Source organism: Astyanax mexicanus, chromosome 2, assembly GCF_023375975.1.
Source record: "Astyanax mexicanus isolate ESR-SI-001 chromosome 2, AstMex3_surface, whole genome shotgun sequence".
NCBI classification, from domain to species: domain Eukaryota; kingdom Metazoa; phylum Chordata; class Actinopteri; order Characiformes; family Acestrorhamphidae; genus Astyanax; species Astyanax mexicanus.
Window position 1 is genome coordinate 56,235,891 of NC_064409.1, and position 27,218 is coordinate 56,263,108.

The window sequence follows — 27,218 nt, forward strand, 5'->3', positions numbered from 1 at the left end:
TTCTTTAAGTTCCTTTTCTTTAAGCAACAAAAAAAATATATGATTTTTAGCACACCCATGGGCACTCACCCCTCACCTATTTCTCATGTCCTGTTTGGAATAAGAGTCAGACCACACAGAAAACACAATTGTCGATGGCTTTCGTTCGGAACAGCGCAAGATTTTGAGGCAACACCGAAGTACGAACTTCCAGCATGTCCAGCTGTGATCTATAAACACCAGCTCTACAGCTGCAAGCTCAGAAAGAGGCTCAGCAGTGATGGCTGGAGGATGACTATAAAACACCAATCTGGAACTGTCAAAACAGCTCCACAGCAGAACACTAAGCCTGCTCCTGCTCTGTTGGTGCGGTCCTGCAGTGCAGTTTATAGGCTTCTGTTGTTACAACAATAAAAAATAAACGTTTGATGGAGAGTGAAATAATGGTTGTTCATATTTATTTGACTTTCTTGTGAGATTTCTGTCGTTGTGCAATGTGCTACTCATAGCGTCATATGTTAAAAGAGTAGTTCATCTATACATATTAAAGCTTCTAATAATGAATGGAAGCTTGTAGTCACCAATCAGCATAATGTCATGTTCCTACTAGGTGGCTATTCATTTTAATGAATGAATGAATAAATTAATGAAGCCCCATTCTAGACACCCAAGGACGCTTTACAAACCACATTTTACGCACATCCATTTACATTCAGTATTAATCTACACACACACACACACACACACCGGTGAGAATCAGCCAATCATGAACCGCATACTGTTAACCATCCAACTAAAGGACAGCTGAGGAGTTGACCCAATCCATATCTGGGCAATTTAGACATTGGGCAATTTAGAGTATTAAATTTACCTGACCTCCATGTTTTTGGACTGTGGGAGGAAACTGAAGTCTCAAGAGGCAACCCATGCAGACATGAAGACATGGAAAGACATGAAAATTATTAAATCAGTTTTATGTGAACAAATGATCATAATGTATTTACTGTTATTCTAACTCATTAAAAACACACCTATTTCGACTCCTCTTAAACTGAATGCGGATCTCAATAGATGGGCCCTGAAGACAGTAACCTTTAATCAGTATCACAATTAGTATCCCTGCTAAGCCTAATATATTCATTTTAAAAACTGGGGTGTCAGTTCACTTTTCGCTGGAGTTCTTCTGTCCACATCACACATCTTTACGTACTTACGTATGTCACATGTAGAGGATTCGGCTTAGCTTTACTGAACACAAGTGGCTGGTGGAGCAACGGAGACTTCAGAAGGACTCATTCACCCATAGTAAAAACAAAGAAATGAAGAAGTGACGCAAGCTCTAAAGCCAAAAAGAACGCGATAGAGTCCGCGCTAAAATCAGAATTAATATTGGATTGGCGTTTGAACGGTCAAGAGAACTCCATGACTGCACTCTCTCTTTCTCTCTCTCTGACCGAACATAACCTGGAATCGGATTCATCCCCTCTGAAAGGAGACCGCATCACACCTGCCCAGTTTAAAATGTTGCTCAGTTTGCTTGTTGTTTGAGTCCTCATCCATGGTGCTTTCATTTCACAGACTAGAAAGTATTAACAGAACTAAAAAAATAATAAATAATAACCAATTCTGAATAATTGTTTTAATTACATTTTACATTAACTGCCTCACCCCTGCTAAAGATATGCACAGCTACTCACAGACCCAGCCTGTCTCTGCTCCATGTCCATCTTATCTACTCACTCACTTCCAGTGAAGACCAGAAACACTGATGCGTTCACTGCACTCATTTGTAGAGGCATCACGTATCAGGTATCAATGGTTCTCTCAAGAGTGTCTGCCATAGTCTCTGTGAGTTGTAAGAAAAGAAAAAAAAAAAAAAAAACGAGGCAGAGTTCAGCCTAACACATGGATTAACATTCCAGCCACATTCACCCAAGATTTTAATGAGCCTTAATATGATTTCATACGAGAAAAGGGTCACAGAGTACACCCATGTGCTAATCTTTAGAGTACGTAAATACCTCCTGGGCTTCAGATGAATTTCAAATACATTTCATAAGCCAGAGCTTCCACATCTTTCTACATAATAATTGTCATGTAATCATATGCAAATTAAATAGAGTCATAAGGAGACTAACAGAATTAATCTGGTGTTGGTGCTCGTACAATGATAAAGTGAGAGCAGGATCAGGAACGACGAAAAAAAGAAAGAAAGATAGAAAGAAAAAAAGAAAGGGAAAAAGGACACTGTACAAGTGTTTACCGCAGCTGTCAGTTATTTCACCCACCATTTAAGCTGCTACTGGCTCTTCCTACTAGTGAAGCTTGATAAATCTCACTCAGCCCGTGACAGGCACTTGCTGAGATCATATAAATCAGAAAAATTAATAAGAAGAACTGAGCAGAGGCTCAGTGTGGCCACTGCTGAGTTTCAGCCGCATAAACAGGAGCAAAGCATCTCATTACAGCATTCATCCAGGCAATTTCCTGCTCTTAGTGTACATATCTGGTCATCTACACACACAGCCTACTTCTACTTCAGCGGTTTTTACCCCTTTTACAAAGCATCATCATCATCATCAGTGCATCTGTGATTTACAGAAGAACGGAACTATACCATCAGTTTTATTAAAACCTTTGCATAAACATGACCTGAATAAAGCAATTTAATAGTACAAGCCTCAATATACAGTGAGGAAAATAAGTATTTGAACTCCCTACGACTCCCACTTAGAAATCATGGAGGTGGCTGAAATTTTTTATCTTAGATGCACGTCCACTGTAAGACATAATCTGAAAAACAAAAACAAAAAAAACAAACAAACAGAAAACACAATGTATGTTTTTTTAAAATAATTTATTTCTCCATTTATTACTATAAGTTAGAAGCACCTGTTTGGGGTCGTTAGCTGCATAAAGACACCTGTCCACCCCACACAATCAGTAAGTACAACTACTAATATGGCTAAGACCAAAGAGCTGTCCAAAGACACCAGAGACAAAATTATAGACCTTCACAAGGCTGGAAAGGGCTACGGGGCAATTGCCAAGCAGCTTAGTGAAAAAAAATCAACTGATGGAGAAAATATTAGAAAATGGAAGAAGCTAAACATGACTGTCCATACTGGACTGGGGCTCCATGCAAGAGCTCACCACGTGGCGTATCAATGATCCTAAGAAAGGTGAGGAATTAGCCCAGAACTACATGTTAAGAGCTGCTCAATGACCTGAATAGAGCTGGAACCGCTGTTACCAAGGTTACTGTGGGTAAAACACACTAAGACAGCATAGTTTAAAGTCATGCATGGCACAGAAGTTCCCCTGATTAAATCAGCACACCAATCAAGACACCAGGCCCGTCTTAAGTTTGCCCATGACCATTTGGATGATGCAGTGGAGTCATGGGAGAAAGTTCTGTTTCACTCGCTGTGTTTGGAGGACAAAGAATTATGAGTACCGCCAAAAACACCATCCCTACTGTGAAGCATGGGGGTGGAAGCATCATGCTTTGGGGGAGTTTTTCTGCACATGGGACAGGACGACTGCACTGTATTAACGAGAGGATGACCAGGGTCGTGGAGATGGGTCGTGGCTGGGTCTTCCAACATGACAATGAGCTGAAGCACACAGCCAGGATAACCAAGGAGTGGCTCCGTAAGAAGCATATCAAGGTTCTTATCAAAAGTGGTTTAATCAATCTCCAGACCTTAACCCTAAAGAAAATCTTTGGAGGGAGCTCAAACTGCAGTGTGTGCAAACCTGGTAAAAACTACAGGAAATGGGGGGAGGGATGCTTATTTCTCTTTTTTTTTTCAGTCGAAGACTTCACATTTCAGAAAAAAAGTCCAACAATCAGATAAGATTAAAGTATTAGAGCAGTAGCGAGGATTAACCGTGATGTATCGGTTGATGTAACAGTAGTGCTGTGTGATATGATGATAAATATCGAGGGGACGATAGAAAAGTGTCTATCATGCTACTTACCTTCTATCCCCATCATTTCTACAGTATTTTCATCAATTATTCATCCAAATATATAAAGTAGGCTATGATGAAATGTATTGGTGTGGTCACTTTGCATAACTCTGTTTATATAAGTGATAATAAAGTAATCTTCGCAAAAAATGCTTCTTAATGTGGTTTTGAGACATGACGCTGCTTTACGTTATTTGACGAACACGCGCGGACACACTGGTTTGCGACATGCTTTACGTTATTAAACTCATGAGAGCTGAACAATGAAGACGCATTGTTCTTTTGAAAAAAAATGAGCTACTGCATCTACCTCATCTGTTTTCATTTGATACATATACACTGCTCAAAAAAATTAAGGGAACACTCAAATAACACAATATAACTCCAAGTAAATCAAACTTCTGTGAAATTAAACTGTCCACTTAGGAAGCAACACTGATTGACAATCAATTTCACCTGCTGTTGTGCAAATGGAATAGACAACAGGTGGAAATTATTGGCAATTAGCAAGACACACTCAATAAAGGAGTGGTTCTGCAGGTGGGGACCACAGACCACTTCTCAGAACCTATGCAGGACGCTTGGCATTTGCCAGAGAACACCAGGATTGGCAAATTCGCCACTGGCGCCTTGTGCTCTTCACAGATGAAAGCAGGTTCACACTGAGCACATGACAGACGTGACAGAGTCTGGAGACGCCGTGGAGAGCGGTCTGCTGCCTGCAACATCCTTCAGCATGACCGGTTTGGCAGTGGGTCAGTAATGGTGTGGGGTGGCATTTCTTTGGAGGGCCGCACAGCCCTCCATGTGCTCACCAGAGGTAGCCTGACTGCCATTAGGTACCGAGATGAGATCCTCAGACCCCTTGTGAGACCATATGCTGGTGCGGTTGGCCCTGGGTTCCTCCTAATGCAGGACAATGCTAGACCTCATGTGGCTGGAGTGTGTCAGCAGTTCCTGCAAGATGAAGGCATTGAAGCTATGGACTGGCCCGCCCGTTCCCCAGACCTGAATCCGATTGAGCACATCTGGGACATCATGTCTCGCTCCATCCACCAACGCTTTAGTCCAGGTCTGGGAGGAGATCCCTCAGGAGACCATCCGCCACCTCATCAGGAGCATGCCCAGGCGTTGTAGGGAGGTCATACAGGCACGTGTAGGCCACACACAATACTGAGCCTCATTTTGACTTGTTTTAAGGACATTACATTAAAGTTGGATCAGCCTGTAGTGTGTTTTTTCACTTTAATTTTGTGTGTGGCTCCAAATCCAGGCCTCCATTGGTTAATAAATTTTATTTCCATTGATGATTTTTGTGTGATTTTGTTGTCAGCACATTCAACTTTGTACAGAACAAAGTATTCAATGAGAATATTTCATTCATTCAGATCTAGGATGTGTTATTTGAGTGTTCCCTTTATTTTTTTGAGCAGTGTATATTGCTGCACTAAAAGGTAGTAATTCTCATTTGTGAAAGTTTGGTTTAATGTCACGTTGAAATAAATTTGGACAAAAGTAAGCAACGATATTATTTTGTCATATTTTTCAAAGAATAACTGAAAACATACGTAAATGTGGTATATCATGATATATATCGTTATTGTGATAAAAAATTCCATATCGTGATATATGATTTTTCCCATATCGCCCAGCACTATGTAACAGTATCCAAAATCTGTGTATCCCTATTTATAACGTAAAAGCCATCACACACCTTTCAAAACCATTGTTTTTAATAGAGGTACGCACAATGGCACTGATAGCGCACTAACTCCATGCTGCACTCAACCTGCGACAACCTTAAGCCTATCAAGCACTACGGTCGCAGCCTTGTGTCATCTGCTACTCTTCAGTCAGTTCAGCAAAAGCATTACAGCTAAGGCCATAAAAGGTGTGCATCTCCACACGTCTCCAGCTCCGAACAGTCATTTCCACATTTAATAGCCTTCCACACATCAAGTGGAGTATTTGCAGCCTTAATTGAAAAGCTGTAAATCAGGTGGCTCTAAGAACAGCTTGTTGCTTGGCCAGCATTAATCACCCTTCATAAACACATCCACAATAAAGAGCCATGTCTGATTTATGTCATCAACTTGTGAAGAAATGATCAGCCATCTATTTTATTACAGGCCGAGCATGGCGGGAGTGAGCAGGGCAGGGATAGGTCACTGCAATCACAGCTACAGCCCACATTCAGTCTCTACGAGATGATACTTTAGCAGCTCGTAATTAGAAGGAAAATATGAGACGAGAGCCTGCTCATCTTCAGTAGCTGTGTAATGATGTAGAGGTTTAATAAAAGTCTACAGAATAAGAAGCAAATGTTTAAAAATGCTTTTTAAGCAGCAGAAAGTACAGCTGGCCCTGCCTTCTGCTCCACGCTCTTCCCCCACTGTACAGTTTAGAGAACCCATCTCTAGCCGTACCAGCCTCACAGCTAGGACACACAGCAATGGCTGCTATGCAAATTAGTTTCTTCTAAATTGTATCCATTTGCAAGCATAAATGGATCAAAAGCTTTTCCGCCTACATGCAAAATCAACATTAATGTAATTATCCTGAGGTTGTTCAGACTGTGCATTTCAACATTTGACTAACATTTCCCCCATCTTATTATTAATAAAACATAAGAAAACTACAGTTTAAGCAAAAGCCCTCAACACACAATGGGTTCTTTGACTCGTAACAACAGTGGAGGAGGTATACAAATTTAATTATACATGAATTCAACTTGTACACTACTTTAGTTATCACTGTGTTCTGGAATAAGCTAATCAAAATGATGGAGGCCAAAACAAAACAAAAATATCTAGATGTACGTGTGGACAAGGCCTTAAATATGACATGAACAATGTCTGAACATTCTTTATCTTTGTATGAAAACCCCCACGCTTTTTATTTACTGTGCCAGAAATGTCCTTGGCTGAGTAGGATCGTAAATGTTCCTGTAGCAGGAATACCAAAGACATCTGCTGAATAACTGCATAATAAATACTTTCTGATAATCCCAGGATGAACTTCCAGCATTCAGGAGGACTGCTCTCAAAAGGCACCATTTTTTGAGAAAAACATACAATTAGTAAGTTCATGATATCCAAAAAGGGTTAAGAAATGGTTGCCTGACATTGCAGTATTTTTTGCAATACTTCTATCATTTTTTACGAACTACAAGGCGCAACGCATTGTAAGGCTATGAAAACAAAACTGTAATTCTTAAAAAAAAAAAAAAAAAAAGTCAAATGAGCGCTGGATGTTAATCTACACAGATTTCTCTCCTGAAAACGGTTTACTTAGGTGAGTAAAGTGCTTTAGTTTATTTAGAGTAAGCTTCAATTTTCAATATTTTAGCACGGTTAGCAACAGCGCTAGCCTCGTTTAGCCGCAGTAAGCAGTGGTTGGCGCTAGCAAATGCCGCCTGACAGAGCAACACTGAGGAACTTTGAATGTTCTGGTAAGCCAGGGTGCTATCAGCTAGCAGTTCCTTTTACGTAGGTTGTTAACACAGTAAACATGCAGATTACAGTCAGATACACTTACCTCTGAACGTCAAAAGAGCTAGCGCTGCAGTTTGCGGCTAATGCTAATACTGCTCCAGCCCTGGCGCTGATGAAACTTCACTGAAACTCCTGTATAACACTACACTTCAGCATAGTGGCTTTACTGCTCCTTACAACTTGACTGGTAAAGTTTATACATAAGGCGCATGCATTATAAGGCGCACTGAAGATTTTTGGAAAAAATTAAAGGATTTTAAGTCGCCTTATAGTGCGATAAACGTATATGACTCTGATGGATACATATTTAAAATACTAAATAACCATAGTTTCAAAAAGATTTAACAATGTACCTTGACATTGTATGTCCTTGAACGTGTGAATTGTGTGCATGCACATATTATGATAACAATATATTACATATTGTGCAGCCCGTAATTAAGAAAGATGATACACATTAATTACAATAACAATACATTATATCTTATTGTTTACATTTACCTTTAAAATATACTTCTCTCTCTCTCTCTCTCTTTCTCTCTGTCTCTCTCTGAATTATCATTAGCTCACTTTTTACATCAGTTTTAAAAGCTTTCTGTCTTCTATACAAGGCTTTATCCTCCATAGATCAGAGATGAAGGGCAATATGTCTAGTGACCCATTTAATAAGGGCTAAAGTCTTTGTCCTACTTTTTATTCACCCACTGAACCCCTGCAAACACCACTGAGACTGAGAGAGGACACATGGCCAAACACTGGTTTATACCTTTCAACATAATGTATTAAAAAATCAGTGGCTATGTTTATATGCAAAGCTTTCCTCCAATCCGAATAAATTAATTCTGATTCTAGAATCTGACTGAGGTGTTTATATGTACACTTTCCCTAGTAGTCTGAGTTAACTATCTGTTTATATATACATGCTACAAGTAATCCGATCAAACATGGCGCACATGTGCAGTATCGCTTAGTGTACACGTAACCATGACAACAAGCATCAAGTGATGCCAACCAGCGTAAGAGGAGCAACAGAAACTGGCTAAACTAGCTATGTTTTCTAGGTGAGCTTGCAGCTGGTGTCAGAGATGTTCACAAGTCTTTGGGCACGAGTCCAAGTCAAGTCTAAAACATTTTTTTAAAGTGGCCCTAAAACGTGCACGCTACGTACGTAAACATTCCAACTGGGGATCTAATGGGGTACGGGTGTTTGTACTGGATTATTTAATGCATTATCCACCTCGTTCAATTGTAGTATTCAGAAAGGCTTCAATCGGACTATTCTAATCCGATTGAGGGGTTTACATGGACATGCTCTATTCCAATTGAGCTATTCTGATTGTTAATGGATTAGATAGACAGATAGACAGACAGATAGACAGACAGACACTTTATTGATCCCAAAGGAAATTTAATAGGGGTAGTATAATAAGAGAGCAGAAAAGTTGAAAAAGACTCTATACTATAAAAGTCTAAAAATATATTTAAAAAAAAAAAAAAAAAAAAAAAAAAAATATATATATATATATATATATATATATATATATATACATATATATATATATATATATATATATAATATATGTATTTATAAATATATAAATATATTATTTAAAAATACAAAAACTATACAAAGTGTGGAAGTAATCAGTCGTAGATATGAGGTAGTGCTGTAACAGAATACATTAAATTAAGTATAGGAGATAACAGGTATCAGCAGATATGACAAAAACTTAACATAACATAAATCTGTGCAAGTATTGCATTTAAGTTAGGTGCGTAGTGTAGTGTCAGTATTTACAGTAAAGTGACAAGTGTCCAGGGGTGCAAATGAACAGTATATACAGTAAAATGTAAAAAAAAATGCATGTAGGCTGCATGTAAACCTACCCAGAGTCCTTCTGTTTTCATACCGTTTTTTTTTTTCTTTTTGTTTAGATTTTTATGGAAACAACAGAGCGCTTGGGAGAATACAGGACCCAGAAAACTCATACCATAGAAGCTATTCTTGACAAGCCTCCCAGACCTGCTGCTGGCATAACCGGAGCAGATACACCAGATCTCAGGCAATGGGTGACAGTAACTGGGTCAACCATGATCCAAAAACATCCACAGTCATGCTGAAAATAGAGGTTAAATGAAAAGATCTCTATCCAATGAGAGAGAGAAAGAGAGAGAGAATATAGGAATGGTAGGGCTGTGGTTTGGTACTTCTGATAACCCTGTGTGGTGTAAAGGGTCACTGTATAGTCAGGCTTTGCTGGCTGACAGAAATGATGAATCTTGCCCTTGTCTCAGGGAATGGAGAGGAAAAAAAAAACTCCTTTTAGGCTAAAAATACCCCACAAAGTAGAACGTCCTCCAGCACTATCACACATGGATCCACTGAGCAACCTCCCTCACTCTCACTTTCTCTCTCTCTCGCTCACTCTCTCTCTCCTCTCCACAGACATTCCCTCGCACCCGTATGGCAATCCGCGATCTTTGATGCTGGATTTAGCATCGCTAAAACCAATCAATGGCTGAATAGGATCATGTGCTTTCAATATCATGGAAGTCACCGCCTCAAGCCTTCCCAAATACAGTGTACAGTGGCCAAGAGTAAAGCCTTGTTGTGGGTTCTGGAGCCACTAGAGGAGATGAGGGGATTTATAATGATTTCTTCTAATCAGTTTAGTTAAAAACACTTTAGCGAAAGGACTACTAATGAGTGAAGGCCAGGAAGCAGTCACATGCCTGACCGGCAGCTGGGCTAGGCTGGGAAAACAGCGAAACACACCCAAATGCAGATGTTTACACTTTACATCTCTCTCTCTCCATCTTTACACACACTCACGCACTCAATACATACAAACACACTATTTTTTCCATTTAAATTCAGTGACGCCGTTTTTATTGTCCTTTTATTTCCCCCAAAACGGGACCTCCCCATTAATTAGTTTGAGGTTGTGATTATGAAAGAGAGAAAGAAGGGGGAAAAAAAGAAAATCCATGAGAGGATTTATTAAGACCTGCTACTGAAGGCTGAGAACACATAATACATTCAAAATCCACTCTTATCTTATTACAGAGCCTTAGAACTGGGAGGAGAGAGAGAGAGAGAGAGAGAGAGAGAGAGAACGAGAGATAGAGAGACATACAGAGAAAGAAAGAGAGAGAGAGAGAGCATGAGAGAGTAAGAAATCTCAACAGAACCTCGGTAGCACTCCACCCTGACAGCTGCACACACTCAGTCACACACAAACACACACCCAGGAAGGGTCGTCATGGCCACGGAAAGTGTGTCCGGCCCCAGACCCAGCCTCAGCGCGGGCCCAGGATGGGAGGAGTTCCAGTAAAAGCTCAGAGGAGCTCCTTCCTCCAAATAACTCTTCCACACTACTTTGCTGTATTACATAACACACACTCAATAACACACTACGAGATACAAGATACACTCCAAAATGAAAGATGCCAAAAAAAACTCTGGTCCACTTTTTATTCCAAGAAATCCTTAAGAAAAGAGAAAGAAACTGGCCCATTAACCTGGAAAGTCCCTTCTTATCTTGCCTGACCTGACACTGACCTGCCTCATGTCATAGGACAAGAATTGCTACTATGTCCCATGACTTTTGCCATATTTCATGGAAGCTAAAAAAACATCACCCCACTGACCTGTGGGAGATTTGTACGGTGTCTCCTGCTTTACATGGGGATGTGATTACTGTTGAAGCTGTCCACTGTGGGTGGTAATGCCTTCTATGACGTATTTCCGATAAACACGACACTATAGATTGAGGATTATCTTTTCTTTTTTTATGCCATTTTCTTCCCTATTTTGCTAGGCCGAATTCCCCCACCTACTCAGTTGCACTAGCAATTCCACAACACCAGGAGGGTGAAGACTAGCACATGCCTCCTTCGACACAAGTGAAGTCAGTCACAGCCTCTCTTTAAACTTCTAGTGATGCAGTTTAACAGAGTAGTCAGCACACTCAGAGGAAAGCAAAGCAACTTGGTTTGGACACATGTGCGTAGACCGACATCACCTTATGAGTGATCTTGAGAGAGAGCGGCATCCACCCACCAGAAGAGAGAAATGCCAATTGTGCTCTCTCAGACTCCGGCTGTTGATGGCAAGCAGCATGACCGGGATTCAAACCAGTGATCATAGTGGCAGTGCCTTAGTGTACTGGACCACTTGGAGCCCCGGATTGAGGATTGTTAAAATACCCTTAGTAACACCTTATGATGAATTTACGTACAGCTATCCCATGATTTTGGCATGTCAATGTATTTCAGTCTATAGAGGATAGATTCAAAATCGAAGAAAATCAAGTTTTGTTCCCCCAATAAACCATTCAATGGTTTATCAGAGAATCCATTTCACAACTGATATGTGCTAGTTTAAAGAACCCTCTAAAAGTTTAAAGAACCTTCAGGGGTATGAAACTTTAAATTGGTATAGAACCTTTAGAGTCAGTGAAGGGCTATTAATCCTGAAACAGTTCAAAATGTATATTTAGGGTCTGCCAGAAAGCTTTAGTTCCATCCTTGTACATTAAGAGTTGGCTAGGTTAAATATAAACTGTCTGGCAAGCCATTGAGTATTAATAGTTTAAAAAAAAACTGCCATAGGAACATAAAATTATTTACACAGACACGCCAGATGATGTCACACAGTCATGTAAAGAAACCTCTATAAGCTGGGTCTGAGCACTGGACAGTGTGCTCAAGGAAATATGATGTAAATTGAATTGAAGCGTGATTTCTGATAGTGGGTTGCAGATGGATGGGACACCTCAGGCCCCATCTTACACCCTGCACAAAGTGCGTTACCATGCTCATTGTTGCCTTACATACCATGTACAGTCTATTTTCATGCTTTCACTTCTGGAAGTGAGAAGTGTTCAGGTAATTTTTTGCGTTGTTAAGATACCAACATGGCAAAGTCAGAGTGCACCTGGCTCTTAAAAGGGAATGGCAAGTGAAACGCTGATTGGTTGATTTCACGTTACACCCAAAACACACCCATGATGAATTAAGAGGGTTAGTACATCTCTTTTGTGTGTGTCTTTTCCAGTCTTTACGATGCAAAGACACAATGACGCCCTAAATCAAGCTGTGTGGTGCACAGTTGATAACTTGCCTATAGATCGCTAAAGTAGGGCCCTGCATTTCAGAAGTTGTGCAGGCATTAAACATCCCTCGACCCACAGTCTCACATCTGTGTAGCGGGAATACCTTATAAAGGCCATTACCATTACCGAAGGCCATAGTTTACAGCACTGTGTGTTTTTTAATGATTGTGACCAGTGGCATCTGGCCAGAAATGTCTGTGTAAACCAACAAGCGACTCTTACAGAAGGTCCTACACACACATCTTACAGGCTAGTGCAGTGTTCTTTAGCTTTCATATTAGTTCCTGTACCATAACCTATAGCACTTTGTAGCATCATTTTAAAAGAGCGCATAATCGTTATGTTTCCTCTTTTGGTGAGCAACAGCACAGAGGAGCCACTGTGACTGAATGGCACACGTTTTGTGAGTGACATGAGTTCATGTACTCAAACATCCACGTGCACACAACCAGGAATCACAGACTAGCCCATTCAAACTGATGACACCACTGCTCAAACGGCAACAAAACCTCCGATCTGTGTCCTACACACTGCGGCAAGTGTGAGTTAGAGAGAAAGGGATGGAGGGAGATTATTTTTTGATGTGTGGCAGACAGCTGACATTATCAATCAGCCTGGGAAGATGCTTTCTAGCTCCGGCTGTCTGCAGCCTGCTCACTCTGCTGTCCGCTGAGAGTCTGTCAGTCAGAGGGAGGAGGAGGGGCTTAGCCTTTAGCTTGCTGCCTCTAAAGCAGAACATCAAAACCCACTCACAGCTATGTAATCAAATCAAGCAGAAACATTGTCCTGTTGTTGTGGGCTATTTGTGCTTTTGTTTGTCCATCGAGAAACAAAAGAAGACTCAATTATAGAAACACTGACCCCACCCCACCCCCCAGTGTTTTACATGCATGTGTTTGTGCATATTACAGTGCATCCATTTCCCCTGGGTATAGCTGGATTGTAGCCAATCCTTGTCAAATTAATGACCTAACTTTGGAATAAAATATACAGTAATCAAGTTTATCCACCAGGTTTTATGTACAGGTTTACTACTGGTAGAAGCCATCATACTCTGCTGTTCCGTGTGAAAGGCCCATATATACCAGTACATTACCGGTCAAAAATTAGGACACATCTTCTCATTCAATGCTTTAATTCTGTCTGAAGTCATCCAGACTATAAAGTAACACATAATGAATCATACAGAAACTTAAATGTGTTAAAAACAAAAAAAAATACTCAATACTGAATACTGTGAAGCATTTAAGTGCTCTTATCTGTGGTGCTGTTAACTTGTGGTTTCTAAGGCTGGTGACTGAATTCTGAGGGTAACTCTTGGTCTTCCTTTTCTACGGTGGTCCTGATTAGAGAAAGTTTCATCTTAACATTTCTGATGGTCTTTGCAACTGCACCTAAACGAACTTTTAAAGGTTATTTTTTTTTCTCATTGACTGACCTTGATTTCAAGTAATTTTTTTCTTGATTTAGTTGAGCAGTTCTTGATATATATGGATTCGAACATTACTCAAATAGAGCTATTCACTGTATACCAACTCTACCTCTTCACAACTTTACAACTGATGGTCACAAGTACATTAAGAAGGCCAGAAATTTCAGTAATTAACTCTTGACAAGTTTATCACAGCTGTTAACTGAAAGCAAAGTGAAGTTCCAGGTGACTCTACCTCATAAAACTGACTGAGAAAATCCAGCCAAGGTGTGCAAAGCTTTCATCTAAGCAGGATGTGCCTAATAAAATACATATAAATCTTTGTTCTTGTTGTTTCTTCATAGTTTGGATGACTTTACTATTAGTCTAAGGCTACGTTTACATTACAAGCCACATTGTTTATATCTAATATTTTGGTGAGATCGGATTTGGCTATCTTGACAGTTCTTACATTCACAAATGTAAATGACCTGTATCTGTGTGTAATGTAAACGAATGTGTCCCTGAAACTTATGTGGAGCATTTTTTGCTCGAGTGAGAAGAGCAAACAGCTCATCTGAAGTACATGCTCTGGTTGAGGAGGTGAAAAAAGGCCAGGCGGTTTGCTTTTGCTGTGTGGGTAGGAGAGGGAAGCATGTGGCGCATGCGTAAAAGAAAAAAGACGCATGAATTCTGATTTGAGCGTTCACATTCATGTCGCATGTTCATTGATTAGATACGTATCTGATTTAGGACCACTTATGAAACTGACTCAAATCTGATTTGAAAAACAAAAATAGATTTGGCACGTTCACACAGCCATGAAAAAAAAAAAATAGATCTGAGCCACATTGAGCAAAAAAATCAGATTTGCGTCACTTCAGCCTGGTAATGTGAGCGTACCCTTAGATAGCGTAGCCTGTAAAATAACATGCATAAACATATCCGGAACTAAAATGCATCACTGCTGATCCTGATGCAATGATGATCCGCAATGAGAGCCTGATCCTGAAGCAGGCGTTTCTCATTTCCTCTTTCCTGCTCATTTCTTCTAAGGCTACTTGTCCAGTACACAGGTCATCAGTACTGAACAGCACGCTCTGACCTCTGGCCATTTGTGAGCAGTATCTCAAGTCACATGACATGGTGAGTAAATCAGCGATCAGTGCAATCATCCAGCAGAAGCAGCTAAAGCAGGGGCACTCAGCCAGGAGAGAGAGGTCTCAGAATGGACCTGGGGCTCCAGTGTCAACCTGCTGATTGTGCTGTCAGGAGGAGTAGTGACTGAAACCTTGACATGGTGAGACACGGTGGAGCAGAGGCTGTGAGGGAGGGGAAAAAAAGGGGACAGAACATAGGTAGGACACATGACGCCGTGCAGGGAAATGGGAAGAAGATGGGATTTGTGTCACAGAGGTTGTAAATGGTTGTATGCTAGCAGAGCAGTAGTCCAAGGACAGGTGTCAGGATGAAGTAAAAGGCTGCCAGTTTCCTGGAGCTATTCTGACAGTGTACTTGTATAGTTCTTATGTGGAAAAAGATAAAAAATAGATACAGTTGTAGGAAAACCCCCAATATTACTTGTTTACGAGCAAACTGAAGTGTTGTTTGCTAGAGAGGATCATGCTGAGGAAGCCTGCTTTGATTTACAGGATGGTGGGTAAGAGCTTGTCCCTACCTACTACCCAAGGGTTGGAGCAAGAGGGGGCGGCACTGTCTTTTTCCCTCGTCATAAGTAGTTATTGTGGCCCTGTACCTTTGTCCCTTTTACCCCTTTTTTCTCTCCTCTGAGGCTGAGAGTCCCCTGCAGGTGCCAAGATTTTCAGCACCTGCTACTACTCCCATGCCACTTGCCCCTGGCTGCAGGCAAGGTTTACTAGGTAGGAAGGGCACCCTGAGGTGCATGTGGCCACAACGGAACCCGAGGACTTCCCATGGTTGGGCTGGCCGGAGCAGGTCACCACTGAAGCACCACTGTGTGTCCTGAAAGTACAGAGAACTGGCACAGCCACATGTCCCAAAGGACACATTGATCCCATTGCCTCCCTCAGGGTACATTACTTAAGCAGCCACAGAGCCCCAAGGCAACGTTTGTGGAGTCCCAGTGGAAATCCTCTGTACACCACCTACCTTAAAACATGCTTGGGTTGACTGATATTGGGCTCTGGTCTTGTGTCTTAGAGCTTTGTATGGTCATCTAGTCAGCTGACTCTAGACCATAAGTTTTGGAAGAGGCGATGTGCTGTTGAGCTTGGTGATTGGGGGGGTTAGAGTCGAAAACTGTGGGGTTTATTTTTCTTACTGCTGCACCTCTGTTGTCATGACAGCATGTCATGTTACCTTCCTCTTTTTTTCTCTTGCCTATGCCTGGTTTAGGGGGAAACACAACCACTGCATCTGTGTGCAATGCGTGTGTACAGGATGTTACAGTAACAGTTTACTACATTTGTAATCTTCTAGGCAGATATCAGGGCTGAGGAATACATAATACATATGGAGTTTTTAAACTACCATTTCATAATTTCTGCTACACAGGTTACCATCCGTGTATGCTTGTTCATGTGGAAATGGTTTGGTTTCTGAAAGGAAGGCTCTCCAGAGAATGCAGTCTTGTGTAAATATTATGTTGTGAAAATTTTGTAATTAAAGGCAGCAGCATTCTGACTTTATCGATCTCAAACAACATAATCCAGTCTGGTTTGCAGAGTCAGTAAAAAAAAAAACACAAATAGTGGTATAGTATTTGATTTAAAAATATATAAATTACTTGAATACACACAAAAAAACGTTACTTAGATAGATACACAGTTGCATGCTGTTTTAGGCAGGCCTGTGCAAAATGTTATAATCAAAATATTAAACAAATACTTTAATGATGCACAATATTTATCACATGATAATCTCAAAATGCATCGGCAGTGACAGATCCCTAAAAACTACAATTCAAACACTGTCCCACACTGTCTACAGTGATTTTTATTTAAATTGGCTTTGTCCATCCATTTTAAACTGACTAAAATAATTTTTTGTTACGAAATAGATTAACTTCTTTTCTACAGCCACAGGATGTGTCTTTCTACATGGTTGTTTAAAAAATGAGAAGAAACTCACTGGATCAGTTAAATAACTTGGTGCCAGATGAAACATAATCACGCATGCAGTAATTATCCAATGAGAGGCTATTACCTTAGTAACTGTATTGGTATCAGCATTGAAAAATAAAATGCTGACATTAGCTCACATCTCCGATTCTGATGCACCGTTGATCATACTTAATTATTTGAATTATAAACAAGTCCACAACTCAACAGTACAAGTTGAGGGACATCACGGCTGCTTTACATAAACCCAGCTTTCTCCACTACTTTCGTCTGGAAGCAAGAGTGAGCGCTGAAATCAGAGGCAGCCCGCCTTAAAAGCTTTCAGAGAGAGCAGCACCCCTGTGGAGAGCCTGGTGGGGAGGAGACGTGATTGGGTGGAATGAGTCTGATCTGCCCTGACCAGGTGTAAAAAATTGAAAGAGCGACTGGGGAAGCCGTCTGTCGCCTCTCCTTAGCAGGAGCTCCTGCAGACAGTAGGGAAAAGGGGACAGAACGCTTGAGAGCACCAGCACACAAAACTAAACTCAGTCACTACACATATGTGCATTACCTGCCCTCAATATTTCCAGCATCTCAGACCAAATGTATTAATGCAGGACAGAAAGTATGGCAAATACAGTACCAGAGTGTAGCACTATGTACTGTTTCTGTTAACAGGATATATTTTCATATGTTGCAAGACCATTTTTTACAATACTTCAGAGCACCTGTGTTACTGAAGAGAATAAAATACCAGAAATTATGGGGTTTATTGGTTTCAGTTTAACAGAATCTGACAACCAATTTTCTTCACCATAGCTTTACTCTATCCATTTGATTATTAACATGATGTGGAGTAATGAAGTAGTACCTTAGTTAGTCTTGGGAAGTTTACAGCTCCTAAGTTCCAAAAAAAGATTTTACAGCACATATCAAAAAATTATGGTAAATAAAAACTACAGTATTTTTTGCACTATATTTTACACTTCAAATCCTTTAATTTTCCCAGAAATTGTCAGTCTTTTGTTTGAATTTTACCTGTCAGGTTCTACAGAGCAGTAAAGCAGTAAAATAAGGCTAGTTTCAGTTTAGTTCTCCACCAGTATTAGCATTAACTGCAAACTGTGCGAAGCGCTTGCTCTTTGGTCGTCCAGAGGTGAGTATTATCGGCTTGTAGCCTGCTGCTAACCCCGGCTAGCACTGCTGGAGCAGTATTATCATTAGCCACTAACTGCACTAAGCACTAGCTCTTTTGCTGTTCAGAGGAGAGTATATCAGACTGTAGCCTGTGCATTTACCATGTTAAAACAAGATACGTGGGATGAACCGCTAGCTAATATCCCCTTGGCTTACCAGAGCACTCTGGGTTTCTCAGTAGGCGCTAATGCTAATGCTCCAGCTTTAGTGGAAATCTGGAAATCTATGCTTACTGTAAATAAACAGAAGAGCTTTACTTACCCAAAACACTGTTTTCAGGAGAGAAATCTGTGTAGATTAACATCCAGTACTTATTTGAATTAGCTTATCTTTACAGGCCAATTTAGAAGAAAAAAATGGTGACACCCCTGTTCCTACAACTAGTTACTAGTTACTAGTGTCGCATATAATGCGTCTTATAATCCGGTGCGCCTTATGTATGAAAATATACCATAAAATAGATGTTTATTGATAGTGCGCCTTATAGTGTGAAATATGATATATCGCAATAAAAATATTTAGTTCCACTTCTACTGTATGCCACCCACTGTACCAGCAAATACAGCATATCCTAGGTTTTACCTAGGCTTTATTTTTATTGCAGTTTTTTTTTCCCAGAAGGTAAGCAACAGTCTATTTAGAGTGCCACATATATTGGTAAGTAGGGGTGGGCGATATGGCTCTAAAATAATATCACGATATTTCGGGGTATTTTTGCGATAACAATATACTTGGCGATATAGGAAAACTAAAATAATTAATTCATTTCGGGAATATAGTATAATAGTATAACAGAATAATCATAATGTGGCAAAATAAATAATATAGCATAAAATAATATAATGCAGCAAATAATATTGCAGAATATTTAGAGCATGCATATAAACTGCAAACTAAAACAATTATACAATAATTACACCTAAAGCTTCACAGTAAATAATAGACTACTTTTAAGACAGAACAGCCCTATTATCACGATATGGATTTTTAATATCATGATATTTCTGTGTCACGATATATTGTATAGGATATAATATTGCCCACCCCTATTGGTAAGTACTTACATTTATCACATTATCTACTTCTCCTTTAGGATCTGTTGGGTCTGGAGCCTGCCCAGGATAACTGGATGTAGTAAGAATACTGTACATGACCATTCACTTACACACTCAATATGGGCAATGTAGCATGACTAGTTCATAACGCTACATTTACAGCACAAGTCGAAAGTTTGGACAAGCCTTCTCATTCAACGTTATTTTTCCCAACATTTAAATGAGTACTAAAGTGATCCAAACATAGGTGGCTCTTATTTGGGGTGCTGTTAACTTGCGGTTTCTGAGGCTGGTAACTCTAATGAACTTATTTTGTGTAACAGAGATAACTCTTGGTCTTCCTTTTTCGGTGCAGTCCAGATGAGAGCCAGTTTCATCATTCAACTTTTTTGATTGTCTTGCAACTGAAAGCTTATAAAGCTTATAAATCCATATTTTTGAGGGGTACTGTATTCAATATGAATATGGAAGCATGTTTACCTGAATCATAGTTAATGTCTTTTTATCTATATGTTTCACAGTTAACTCTTTACTTAACAGGGTCAGAATCAGGATCAGAAACAATTGATATAGGATTACAGTTTAGCTAAAGTTCATTTCTAAAACAACCGAGTGAGCACAGAGTCTCTCTCTCAAGATCAATCCCACAGTAACAGGTCTGTTTTAGCGTTCAGCTGCTTCCCTTTCATCCTGCTACAGTACACAACCCTGCCTGCGCGTCCACTCCTCTCCATGCCACATCCCATTACTCTTACCTACCAATTACCCGCACACACGCCGCACACTTGGCCCGCAAACAAAGTGAAACTTTCCTCCTGCAGAGAGAGAGCCGAGGTAACCAAACACGACCCAAATGAGACAGCTAGGCCAGCCAGTAGATAAAGCACTCATGCATGACTACTTCCACCCTCCCCTCCACCCAAACATTTAATTAGACCTGCACCTCTTACTGGATGCTCTCTCACACCAAATGATTAATGATTGGTCAACATCCAGACCCAACGACAGAAATGAAAAGCAAAGGCTGCGAGTCCAAGGCAAACCCAACAGATCCATTATTTCAAGAACACACAGAGGGTTTTAAATACACAGCTATCCAGACCTGATGTGTGTGTGTGCACATGTCTGTGTGTGTGTGCGTGACAGGATTTCTTTTTGCGGCATGAGCTGAAAACGGTTTAAATTGGCTGGAAAAGGTGAAAACAACCGCTTTTCTCCCTGCGCGTTATTCACTTCACAGAGCTTTCCTGAAGGCGTACGATGCTGTCGGACCGTGTGCAATTAGGGTGGGTCTGAGGAAAACAGAGATATTCCCAGCTGTCAGTCTAACACAACTGCCTTCTGATTCTACATGTCCATAAAACTGCTGTCAATTGACTACAAAAATCTGATTCATCCTGGCAAAAATCTGTGACTAATCATGAATTTGAAGGAGAAATTCAGTGTGAAATGGACTTGAGGTGTAGTGAAACATGTTAATGATGTTAATTACAAACCTTTGTTAAATAACCCACCTCCTTTCACCCACAGCATTCTAAAATACAGCACTTTTACCCAATGCTCCCAACAGGCTTACAACGCTTGTAACAGGGGCATAGAGTTTCCCATGCAAAGAAATCCGTATTTTAACACAATTAAGCTTAAAGTAGCCACACACTTTATTGGTAGAAATCTGAGGGATCTGACATTTAAAACAAGGCACTGAGAACGTTAAAAGTGCACAGGTAGTTTATAAGAAAATAAATAAACAAAAAGGTTTTCACATGCACAGCACCTTTAGGTAGTTCCTGATAAGTCAACTGACGAGCACCAAGAAATGGGTAGAACAAGGGAAAAGACTGCACAATTTACTCAGTGGAAATGAATGAATATTATAGACAGATAAAGATATCTTCAGGAATTTAATTATTTAATTAATTAAGTAATTAATTTAACAATGTATTCTTCTCCTAATGTTGTAAAAATGAATAGTGATATCTTTGCACAGTCAATGCTATGCCCCTAAGGTTCCAGAAAGGTTAGCCTGTATCGTTTCAGTAATAATCTTCCAGGAACGTCCTACAAACGTGCGACACAATGTGTGGTTTATGTCACAAAGTTATCAGAATATTTTTTTCATTTTTAACGTTTTCAGCTAGAGGAATGAGAAAAATCATGGAAACATTAAAAGTAACATTTGTAAAATTCACTAAATATTAAAACATTAACTTAAATGATGTTGCAGCAACATTATCAGAATAATGGAAAACGTTAAACGTGTTCTAATAACTTGCAATGATACACACAAAAAATAATTTACGTTTCCAGCTTAAATCACATGCACTGACGTGTTAACGTTGACAGCACTAGTCAATAACGGATTCCAACACGCAGACAAAAACCATCCACACCTGACGTACCCCTGAGCACAGCTCGTAAATACAGCAAGGACGATTAGCCGTGCCAGTCACGGTCCATCTCCAGACGAGCACTTCCCATGTGTGAATAACACAAGCTAACAGGCAGACGGCTATCAAAGAGCGGCATGCCTCATAAGCTCCCAGACTACTAAACCACTAGAGTGCATTTATACTCTCCCCCTTAAAGCCATCACGGCACTGCTGGGCTGAGATGTCGCTTGCCCTACAAAGCCCTGCATGTGGGGCTAGAGTCCAGTCTCTCCACACAGCTGGCCCTGCATTTTCTTCCACAGCGGCCACCCCAAATGTCTGTGAAGACCACAGGGGAGGACTTCGCCAGAAAACCCTGGAGAAAAAGCAAAGGCCTCTTTGAGCTCTGCTTCCACAGAGCTCCTGATACAGAGAGTAATAGAGCGAGAGCAAGAGCAGGAAAGACAGGGGGGAAAAAAACGTAATAAATAATAAAAAAATAAAAAAACTGAAAAAAAAATAATAGAGCAGCCGGAGGATTAGAGCCCCAGCACGTGAAGGAGGGAAGGATGCTGCCACGCTTTGTTAGCGACTCGCAGGCGGCACTATTTCATGCGCCACATCCGCAGGTTGCCATGGCAACCAGAGCTTGGGCCTTTCCCAGGGCCGGTGGCTTTCGCTTGGCTTCAGTCGGCAGAGCATAAGGCCTCATTCTGAGCGGCGCTGGACTATTCAGAGCACCGGGCCCCTGCTAGGCGCGACAAAGGAGCCCTGCATTTCATTACCAACTCTCCGAATAAGTCAGCGCTCATTGACTGTGACATTCAACACTAATCACCAGCAACACCGCGCGCACTTTGACTGGGAACACCTGGACCAGTGGATGACAAAACCTGAATATCCAACTGAGGAACTGAGAGTTAATAAAACCCTAAAGAGAGAAAAACCAACAAAACCCCATTAAAAGCAGTCTGCGCTAATCATTACCCGTTCGGTAATTGCACACTGTTGTCCAACGATTAGAAGTAAACGAGGTAAATGAGCCTTACCTTATTGTTTGGACATACAATGGTGAAGGACTTCAGCGGCTCTCCACGGCTGGAAATAAAACAACAACAAAACAAAGCCAGTTAGGAACAGGAAGCTTATCAGCAGGATTGACACCAGATTCCTGCTGAATCACTGTTCTTCAGCAGAGCACTTTCTGATAATAGCACTTAACACAATGCCTGTGAATCAGAGCCAGTCCAGATCTGGAGAAGCTGCAGCTTAAATACTGCACTCAAAACTGCACACGTAGTTACATAACTTATAATACACTAATGAATTAAGATAATGAGCCTTTGTTGCCACTGCAGCTATACTGTAGGTTTGTGTATGAATGTCCTTCTGGATATCATATCTTTACTATTACAGCCTGCTCATTAGACCAGCGTAAGTGGTAGTGCATCAGAGGTCATCTGAGGCAGTCATTAGTGTGGGGGAGAGGTCAGACAGAGGGGAAGAGAAATGGAAGAGGCAGGGAAGTAGCTTGAACAAGAGTTGAGGGGGAAGAAGGAAGGGAAATTTAGGATGAGATTGAGAAAAGGTTGGTGAAAAGGGGGACATGTTGGATGGAGAGTGATAAGATAAAAAAAAAGAGATAAAGAAGAGATTAGCATAACAGACATTTCACCAAAAGATATGGACCATTTGATGGTAAATTACCCGATATACTGGACACAGCTATCAGGATTTTGTCTGTATGTGCAATTTTTATTGTCAGACCGGAAACTAGGCTATTTTTAAAGTCAATGGACTGCAAAAGAGTGGTGACCAAGGATAGAAAGGAAAAACATGGTATGCCTGTAAAGAGATTGCGAGGTATAGGTCTGAGGTTCAGTAAAAAAATATATATATATATGTGAGGTTGCACAGCAGTCTGAGAGATAATGTGACGTATGGAGGAAATTGGAGAAAGTTAAGGAGTTTGGGTGATTTTGGAAAGATGTGAGGTAAAGATATGGTTGTGGAGAAGTAACAGAGATAAGAAAGTGGGTTGAGGTTGGAGACACAGGCAAGAATAAGATTGGAGAGACTGCCAAAAAGAGGCTGAGGATGAGGTCGAAGAGGTTGAAAAAAAGAAGGTATAAAAGAGTGAATTAAAAGAGAGGAAAGTTTGTGAGGTTGAGGTAAGTCGTGAGGGGTTAGTTAAGATGCAGGGAAGTATAAAGATAGGTAGGATGAGGTTGTAGAGATGCATATAAGAAAGTACAAAGTGAAAGAGAGGTAGGATGTAGGGGTGAGGTCAGAGAGATAGTAGATAAGTTGAGAAAAACAGGTCAGAAGTTTGGAAGTTGTGTAGAGAGTTTGGGGACCAAGAGAGAGAGAGATTAGAATGATGTTGGAATGATGCAGTTAAGATAAAATTATGCAAAAGAGAGGTAGGAAAGTAATGATGAGATTGAACAGAGGTGGTAGACATCAGGCTTGGCAGTTTCAAAATTGTGGAGAACTAGGGTGCAGGTAAGATACTAGAGAGATGGTAATGAGGTAGGGTGAGGGAGACTGAGATAAGAATGAGGTTGGAGGGAGGCAGTTAAGATGAGATGAAGTGAACAAAAATTGGGAAAGTAATGATGAGGTTGGAGAGAGGTGGTAGACATCAGACTTGGCAGTATGGAAGTTGTGGAGGAAAACTGGGAAGCAGGAAAGACATTAGAGAGATGAACTGAGGTAGGGTGAGGCAGATAAGAATGTGGTTAGAGGAAAGAATGAATTTGTAAGATATGGATGAGGCTTTTAAGATGCATAAAAGTAAAAAGTTAGGGATTAAGTTTAACAGAGATAGGAAGATAAGGCAAGGTTGAAGACCGATAACCAGGTAGGCGTAAGTTGAGAGATAAGCAGAGAGAGAACTAAAGTGAAGATGGGATGAGTTTAAAGTTGATAAGAGAGGATGGGCTGAGGCTAAATAGAGGTAGGATGTTGGGATGAGTTTGAGCAGAGATATGAACATGGGGTTAAGGTTGGAAACATAGGTAATAAAGTATATGTGAGGCTGGAGAGATGAGCAAAGAAGTTGTGTTTTAAGGATAAGGTTGCAGAAAAGCATGGCTGTAGGGTTGAAGCTGAATAGATTGGTAGAAAAAACGGATTACGTTTTTTTTAAAAGGTATAAAGATGGGATTAAGGTTGGAGGCATGGATGAATCTAAAAAGAGGGGAGAAGTTGGGACGAGGTTGAAGAGAGGTGGTAGACAAGCTGGCCCAGCTGGCCACCATCGTTAATAGACGTTAATTTCAGGTTGAACGTTGATCATGATGTCAGATGACAAACATTTAAGGTCACAATATCGTCTAAAACTGTTATGTATCTGCAGGGGGGGTAAACAGGTGGTTTGGAGGTTTGGAAGTTACATCGAGATTAGTGTGATGTTGAGGTAAGGCAGAACAGAGATTGGAGATGTTTAGAAGAGGTTGTAAAAAGACTGGAGAACAGTCAGATGGTTGAGAAGAGGTCACCGAGAGGTTGAAGAGTGGTTTGAGTGATGAATTGGGGGTACTCAGTCCCTAGCCCCTCAGCAGGGGACAGCCAGTAATGCGAGTAGCCAGAGGCACAGAGCCTGAGGCCCAGCCATTCCCAAAAGCCCATCCCTTTAACCTGATTACTGTAATGAGCTTAGAGGGCTGCCCAATACTCCTCTCAGCATAGACCTAGACACACTGCCAACCGCTTCCACATGGTGCTTGGCTTTTTTTTTTTTTTTTTTTGCACTGCTATACAAGCAGCTTCTTCTAAACATCCTCATTTTGTCTCAGGTCAGGGCCTATTCCCGGTCGCTCTACCAATAGGGCACCAGTAGAAAGGATGCCAAGTATTTCTTTCCAAGTAACGTTTCAAAGCACAGCGAGATTTGACTGCAGCTACAGTAAACAACCAATTACACAACTCAGTCAACCCCAACACGCCAAAGTTTCATGCAGAGAGTTGCGGTAGAAACTGTACACTGTATATATGTGGGAGTGTAAACTGGTGCGAAGGAGTGCGCAGTGCCATTGCATCTCGGCGAAGCCGCTCAGTCAGGGAGGAACGTCCTGATGAAGGGTAAGAGCTGTTTACATAAACAGTCTGCGAGTATTTACAAGTTTTCAAGGCACAGTTGAAACAGAGGTTGAAAGATAAGATATACACCAGGCCATCGCTCCACAACGCAGCTCCACAAGACACTGTGAAACAAGGGAAATGACAGCTTGCCTTTTCTGCTGCGGCCGGGGAAACTGAATCCGGCCTGCGTATATTACCCAATCTAGCTGGACACGGCACAAAGAATCCACATAGGAAAAGACAAACAAAAACACAAACACAGCGCACGCTGCCAAATGTTTGGCTCGGAGCAAGAGTAATATTGATGCCTGTTAGCACAACATAGTTTCTTACTGGGTTAGCAGACAACACTATTAAATCATCTGAAAAAAACAAATTAAATGACATACAAATTAAATTGTGCAGCGGTCAATGTAATTCAGCTACTAAATAAGGTGATGGACCACCCAAGCCATAGAGGACTAAGCAGCAGCAGCAGCCCTGCAGCCTTGCTCATGAATTAAAAAAAATAATAATGAAATCCCTATAAAATACAGGCAATGACATATTTAACCTTATCTAACACAATAAGGAACAGGATTGGAAAAATATATACACAGAAGCTGTGATATGATCTACACAGACTTTCCAAAAGTGAGAGCATGCCACACGGAAGAGAAAAAAAGGCTCCACTGACCTGGATATAAAGGAGAATATAAAGGATATGCATGTAGGACATTATCTTGCACTGAAATGAAGTGCCACCAAGTTTGGAAGCATATACTGAACTCCAGTAGGAGGAGATAAGATGTCCCTATACATTTCAGAATTCATTATGCTGCTGTTGCTGTCAGCAACAAACAGGCACCAGAACCTGTGGCAGCCATTTAGTATATGGCATGTCCAAGTCATGACACCCCACCACCACGTTTCACAGATGAGGTACTAATCTGCAGGATCTTTTAGTTTTCTTTATTGTAGCAAATTTGCAATTCTGCACATTCTGTTAAGTGGTTTTCATCATGTTCATTAAGTTGTCTACATCCTAAATGCGTGTTTCTGATCTGTTGGACTGAAGATGATTAAGGAGGATTCTTCTGCTATCAGCAGTGGAGGTCTTCCTTTGCCTACCCGTCCCTTTGTAATAACTGATCTCAGCAGTGTGTTTTTTCTTCTACTGCATATGATAAACAACACAGTGTATTGTTTTAGATCATCTCAAGGTTTAAACAGGGCCAATGAAGGTCAAAGGAACCATGAGACATTGTTATTGTTCCTCATCCTGAACAATAGCTAAAACTACAGACTCCAAAGGCGTTTGAGAGCTAAGAATAATGATACTACTAGAGATGGGACCGATCCGATACAATATCGGTATCGGGGCCGATATTGACGTAATCCGACGAATCGGATATCGGGCGGGCGCTGCCGATCCACTTACCGGTCCATATTCCAGTCCAAAGCTTGAGCTGAACA

The 27,218-nt window shown here is 40.8% G+C and overlaps 1 protein-coding gene across 1 annotated transcript in view; it reads right to left on the reverse strand.

The window, feature by feature from the left end:
* The window catches only part of tln2b (talin 2b), a 208,370-nt gene that overhangs the window by 130,661 nt on the left and 50,491 nt on the right, over positions 1–27,218 (reverse strand). Inside the window, exon 2 of the mRNA XM_022672212.2 lies at positions 22,727–22,775. The gene's annotated coding sequence lies outside the window, so the exon portion shown is untranslated. The remainder of the gene's footprint in view (positions 1–22,726; positions 22,776–27,218) is intronic.